This window comes from Myotis yumanensis, unplaced genomic scaffold (assembly GCF_028538775.1).
Source record: "Myotis yumanensis isolate MYYU_CA2020_CCGP unplaced genomic scaffold, mMyoYum1.0.hap1 SCAF_4, whole genome shotgun sequence".
Lineage (NCBI taxonomy): Eukaryota > Metazoa > Chordata > Mammalia > Chiroptera > Vespertilionidae > Myotis > Myotis yumanensis.
In genome coordinates, this window is record NW_027223755.1 from 83974178 (window position 1) to 83981142 (window position 6965).

General features: G+C 43.9%; 1 non-coding gene across 1 annotated transcript; it reads left to right on the forward strand.

Annotated features, from left to right (window-relative positions):
- Window positions 1–2214: 2214 nt before the first annotated feature.
- Window positions 2215–2331, forward strand: LOC139009712 (U5 spliceosomal RNA). The gene has a single exon (XR_011471414.1). It is a non-coding gene; the product is annotated as a U5 spliceosomal RNA (small nuclear RNA).
- The last annotated feature ends 4634 nt before the right edge of the window (window positions 2332–6965 follow it).

The following is a 6965-nucleotide window of genomic DNA, read 5'->3' on the forward strand; positions in this document are numbered from 1 at the left end:
GCATCCAGAGGAATGGAGGCCAAGTGTGCAGATTGCTGGGTCCCACTTGATACTGGAGTGGAGCATCCGTAAATTAGCAGTCAGCTCAGTGCTTCTTAGACCATCTCTCCAGGACATCAGTGATTTTCAACAAGCCCACCCTTTGTCAGGAGATAAATCAGAATGGCATTGCTGGTTATACTGGCATTTGGAATGAATGAGGGAGGGAATGAATGAACGGGTGAACTTAACCATTAATTGCATTTCTGGATCAAGGCCACCCTGGCTTCTATAGTTAAACACCAGGATGAGGGGATTTTTGCCCATTTCCCATCTCTGTCCTTCCTTTTGAAGTACTTCTTAAAGAGGCAGAGAGTGTTATTGAACCATCCCTCCGTCTCCATTTGACTCAAAGTGGTGAGCAATCATCCTCCATCAGAAATGGCATCTGGGACAACATGAGAGGATCTAGAGCCTGAAATTTTAAATGACCTTACAGTCGTTTACTGAAAGTGAAGGCGGATATTTCGGGAAATGTATTTTTGGAAATGCAGTTAGTGCAGAATAAAAGTTAAGCAGATAGATAACACAGGGAACCTGAATTACCAAATTCCTTGTTAATTGATAAAAACTTTTACCCAGCCATCTGCATTCACTTTGGAGCCCCTATGTCTATCAGGTCAGTGTTTGTATTTATTCTGAATTGTCCATTATGGGTTTATGCCCTTTCCACCCTGCCTCTTAACCTTGTGAAGGAAGAAAAGTTTCCAGGGTAAATTCACACATAGGATAATCAAGCAGAGGCTGACCTAAGGCTCAGATTCAAGAAATTCTATGAACATTCATGAATGCCTCACTTTCCCTTCACTGTGATCAACACATTCATTGGCTCTCTTGGGTCTGGGCTCTCTGAGATGCGCCTGGTCTTGGTGAAGATGCTCCAAATGAAGACGCACCATGCTTGATCACAGCAGATAAGTGTTGGCAAGGATTTGGAGAAATTGAAACCCGTATGCACTCTTGGTGGGAATGCAAAATGATGTAGCCATCATGGAAAACAGGATGGGGGCGCCTCCAAAAATTAAAAGTGAACTATCATATGACCCAGCAATCCTACTTCAAGACCCTACAGAGATATCTGTGCACCCATGTTCATAACAGCACTGTTCACAATAGCCAAAAGGTGGAAACAACCCAAATATCCATTGATGGATAAATGGCTAAGCCAAATGTGTACATACAATGGGATATTATTCAGCCTTAGAAAGGAAGGGCATTCTGACACATGCTACAACTTGGATGAACCTTGAGGACATGATGCTAAGTGAAATAAGTCAGTCACAAAAAGACAAAGGCTGTGTGGTTCCACTTATATGAGACACCTAGTATTGTCAGATTCATAGAGACAGAAAGTGGAATGGTGGTTGCCAGGGCCTGGGGGAGGGGGAATGAGGAGTTAGTGTTTCATGGGTAGAGTGTTTCAGTTTTGTGAGATGAAAAAAATCTGGAGATGGATAATGATGATGGTTGCACTACAACATGAATGTACTTAAAAATGGCTAAGATGGTAAATTTTATCTTATGTATATTTTACCACAATTAAAAACCAACAACAACAACCCAAAAAGAAGCATCTATGGATCTGTAGGAGAGAAGAGGTACCAGAGGCTAACCAATGCAAAATACATTAAGTCACTGCTTTAAAGCCTAAGGGTGATATGTCCTCTCTCCTTCTTGCTCTCTGCTTTCTCCATCCCTTTCCTCTCTCTACCCTGCTCACTTCAGAGATCCTGCAGAGATCATCCTGGTGTCCCCAGAGCTTAGAACACCTCTGCTCTGAACCCTCCTCCAAGGTCACTCATCACCAGGATTTCAGCCCTCCTCCAGTTCACAAGGACCCCAAACCACACCCCCAGATCCCTCCTTTCCACCAAGTTTCAGACTCATGTTTGCACTTGTCCACTGGACACTTCCTACAGAGAATCATCTTCTCCCCAAACACATCTCCTTCCATGATCTTAGTTCCTGCCTAAAAGCTTTACAAAAGCTCCCCATTGCTTATAAAAGGACCCCCCAATTTCTCAAGGCAGACTGGGGTACTTTCAAATATCTCAGGAAATAAACTAACTGGCCTGCTTTGGATCAGAAGACGATTGCTGGTCGAACCACCTGTGAGAGGACACGATCATTTATAGAGAAAGCAGCTGCAGTTGGCGCAATTCTAAAGATTCCCCAATACTCTGGTTTCTCTTCAGATCGCATAAATCTTTCACCTTTTACTAAAGATTTGTGATCAGCATCCTGTCCCTTGATTATTAAATCAAACATTAATCTAGGACTTCCGTGGCAGGATTTTTCCAATGCAATTAAAGTCCCCTTAAAATGGAAATTATCTGCATAGGCCTGACTCAATCAGGTGAACCCTTTAAAAAGGGAGCCTTTTCTGGGTTTTAGCAGAAAGTGGAGTCAGAGAGAGTGGAGAATGACCCACTGAATTCTGCAACAGCCTGAAGGAGCCTGGAAGCAGATTCTTCTTTAGCCCTCTCTGTAAAAACCCAGCTGGGCCAGCATCTTCATTTCAGCCAGTGGGATCCTAAAAAACGACCCCACCCAGACTTCTAACCTACAATGTTGTGAGCTAATAAAGGGGTGTTTTAAGCCATTAAGTTTGTGGAGATCTGCTGCACAGCATTAGGAACTGAATACAGCTATCTCTGGGATAGCTCATGGAGGGGGTGGGGAAGGCGTCCTGGAGGAACGGGCTGCTGAGCAGACAATTCCATATGTAGCTGTTGCACCCACCAACCCACTTCAAATAGTCCCATTTACCTCTATCTGTCCATTACACCCTCTGCCCTTTATTGGATTCACTTTGGAACTTCATGGACTTTTCAAAAGCAATCATTAACATTGTAATTACATTATTCTAATCTAGATATATTTAAGAATGCCAAAGTCTAATGTGCCATCATTTTCCCACACATCATTGTATATGGTAGAAATAAGCTTAGTAAATTAATATCAACTCCTCCCTCTACCTCCATCACCCACCTCTCTCTCTCTCTCTCTCTGACACACACATAATGCATGAGTAAATTGTGCCTCTATTTATTAACTGGAAGGACATAATGGCCATTTTCAATAAGAAAATGAGTTAATCAGCATCCACACTGTTTGCTAATTTTGCTTTAAGAACGTGAACTTTGGAATCACTTAGAGCAAACCTGAATCCCAGATGGCTCATTTCACGGAGATATGACATCTCTTAGTCTCAGTTTTATCACCTGAAATGGGCACAATAATGTCACCAACCTCATTGCACTCCCATGAGGATCGATGTTAATAATGCCCATGGAGTCCTTAGAACCTGCCTTGCACAAAGTCTTCACTCAGTAAACAGGGCCATTACTATTGTAAATGTAATAAACACACGTGGGCCTTTAAAAGTAAGGGCATCAGAGCTAGCTCAGGCTCACTCAAGGCTAGGTGCCCACAATAGTTCTGTTTGGTTATGGTTTGAGCTGAGCCTGTTTTAAACAATTCTCTCTCTCTGGCTCTGAGTTTGTCTTTCTGCCATATAAACATCGAGCTGCCTCCAGCTAGTCATTTTTTAATTCCCTACAGACACTCAGATGGTGAGGAACAAAGAAAGGAATGCAGATAGCAGCCATTACCAGCATCTCCTCTTTCTAGTGCCATTCCACAGCAGAGCTCAGGAAAGACCCTGAACCTTAAGCACGTGGCAACTAAACCTGCACCCGTCAGGAGCTGCTCCCTGGGCTGACGGCTGTATGCGTAGGGGAGGGCGGAGGCCGATTACTGCAGATGTCAGAAACAAAGCAGGGAGATTAAATGAACACAGAGAAGTGCCGAGTGAGGCAGTAATTGCTCTTTATCTGGGTGTTCAAAAGAAAGAGTTCGAAAACGAAAATTCGGCAGAACTTGACATGAAGGAGCCTCACTGCCAACATCTCTTGGGACCTGGGCAGAGTCTGAGACACAGGTGATGCCAAATATTCTTGGAGCATTTGGGAAGCTTTTCACAGGGAGGGGCCATAGTCCTATCCAAGGTAGGGAAGTTCCTCTATACTTTAGGGGGCGCAAATAATAATGAACTACGTAGGTTTTCAAAGGTGGTCCCCAGACCGGCAGCTGCAACATCACATGGGACCTTATTAAAAATGCTAAATTCTGGAGCTCCACCCCAGACCTATTCAATCAAAACCTCTGGTATGAGAGCCCAGCCATCTGTGTTTTAACATGCCTCCAGGTGATTCAGATGCATGCTAAATTTTGAGAACCATAGAGCCTTAGATCTCAACCAGCCAGGGCTGGTCTCCACCCTCCAGGAGGCATGTTACAATGACTGAAGATGGGGCCAGGGATGCTAAGCTCCTGGTGTACAATCAAGAGTGATCCCACACCAAATTTCAAGAGGGTCCTGGTTGAGAAACATGTGACAAAGTTTCTCTTTGTGCGAGGTACTCTCCCTCTCACATACATCTGTGACGAATTTTTGTTATTCTATAGGAAAGGCACTACCTACCTCTCCAACTAAACCACCCATTGTGACCCCACCAGATACCCACGCTACATTCCAGCCACACAGGACAGCTAACCCTAGAGCTTTTACTTATGTTCTTCCTCTACCAGGAATACCCTTTCCCACTATCATCAGTCAGGCTCAAGTTCAAGCACCTGGGTTCACCTGGACTCTTTACATACGCCTATAACTTTTGTATGCACTGAATTATTTTGCTATTTGACTTCCCCTACTGGACCCTAAGTTTAAGTGCTGGACTCCAACCACAATTATAGGCTGGAATCCTGGTTATAGCACTTTCTAGATGTGTGATTTTGGACAGCTCACTCAAACTCTCTTTGTCTCCATTTCCTCATCTGTACAATAGGGATGATAATATGCCTACCTCACAGGGTGGCTTGAGGAGTAAACGACAGCATGCATACGAAGTGCTTAGATTAGCACCTGGCACATAAGTGCTCAGTCAATGTTAGCGATTACTCTTATCATTCTTGTTATTACTGTTTGTATCTCCTCCTGGCTCTGCCATATGGTAAACATTCATATATGTGTGAAACAAATATACTAAGGAAGGATGCTAAGAAAAATTATCCAAAACTTGGAAATCAGGCAAAGAAAACAGAACAAGACCTTTCAATATCATGCGGAGGCATTATTCAACAGGCTACCCAAAGATTATCCAGGGGGTTGAATTTGCTACTCATTATACAATTAGAGCCCAAACACTAGGAAATTATATGTAATTCCTTGATTCCTATCCAGTAGAAAAGATAATCTTAAAGGTTGTGGAGTTTTAATGGACTTGGCAGTCTTATTTGAAAATTATGCTTTAAGTGAAGTATATCTTGGGTTATGAGATTGGTATATGGGGGAATGTTTTCATCCCAGTGTGAAATGCAATATTAAAACTGATCACAACTGGCAAGCACCTATTGTTTTGTAGGCAATGTACTAAGTGAATTTCATGTATTTTATCACTGAATCTTAACAACTTTATGAAGAATCACCTTCCGTGTGTCTCAAGGAGCAAACTGGAATCAGAGTTTACTAACATTCTCAAAGCCACATTCCCTTTTATCTGATCAATAAGGTGGGAATAGTCAGTATATCCAGAATTTGGACAGGTCTAGAAGACATTGTTACTTTAATTGTTAGTGTTGACTGACTGACTGCTCCATTCCCTTCCGGTGGCTGGTTGTGGGATCATTCATGTCTGTTTGCCTTTCCGAGGAATCAGTCTTTCTGAAGATGGTGAGTAATATACCCGTCAGAGGCTCAGGCACTCTCAGCTGGCCAGTGTGGTCAGTTAAGAGCCTGCTGTGTGGACCTGAGAACAGGCTCTACATTCCCAGTTGGGTGATGCAGCCACTTGGCCCATCCCACTTCCGACTGTCTGCTTCAATAACAACCATATTGAGCATCATGCACATACAAGCCCTGGGCACTGGACACAAAGAGATGAGTCATGTTGGCAGTTAGGAGACTAAGGCTCACCTCTGCTACTCTCCAGCTGAGAGATATGCTCACGAAGAATACAATACAAAGCATGTCCAACACCCACACATGAATAGCAGGTAGATTACAAATTATGGGGGGCTTTCTACTCCCTAGGTCCATCATTGGTTATTCATCCCTCAGAGGAAGACAGACCAGAACAGGTAGGGGGAATGGTAGGCCCATGTAAGCATGCCCTGCCTGCACCTCCAACAGGAGGGAGAACAGAGCACATGAGCACCTGCGACACCTGCCACAAGCACTCAGGAGGCAGACGCTCTGCGCCATGCATGGGCAATGGTATGTGTCCCTGGAGCCACTGCCACTGCAGAAAAGTAAACACTGGGCTTCAGCAATCACACCAGCTACTCTTCTTCTCTTGGGGAAGAGCAACAGATAGGCTAGTGCAGGGTGCCTCTCCAATAGCACCAGTGGAAAGGGGAGTAAAAGACCACTGTTCTGAGGCTAAATGAGAAAAGCTGAAATAAGGGGTTTCTCAATAAGACATAGAAAGTTCTCACCCTGAAGAATTTTCACTGGAGAGGAGATAGACCCCATACCTAGCTCGTGTTAGTGAATAGACAATGTAGACAATGTCTACAGTCTACACTCAGTATTGATGTGTTAGTGTTGATGTGAGAGGTGATCCCATCAGTCCCCACAGCCTAGAGACCTATGCGGTTCAAGGTTGAGAAGACATCTGGGCTGAGTCTTAAAGGACCATGGGAAGTTGGCCAGGTAAAAAAAGGCAGGAAAACCTCCATAGCAATAAAGGAGCATTATGAGCAGAGGCCCAACGATGTCAAACTGCATGGCCATGGGAATGCCCACTGATAGTTTGGTTGCTGGAGCATGAATTTCAAAAAGTCAGGGCCTGGTAAGATTTCAGGTTGAAATAGTCAGTAGAGGCCAGGTTGTGGAGTACCTTGCTCATCATGAGTTTGGAATT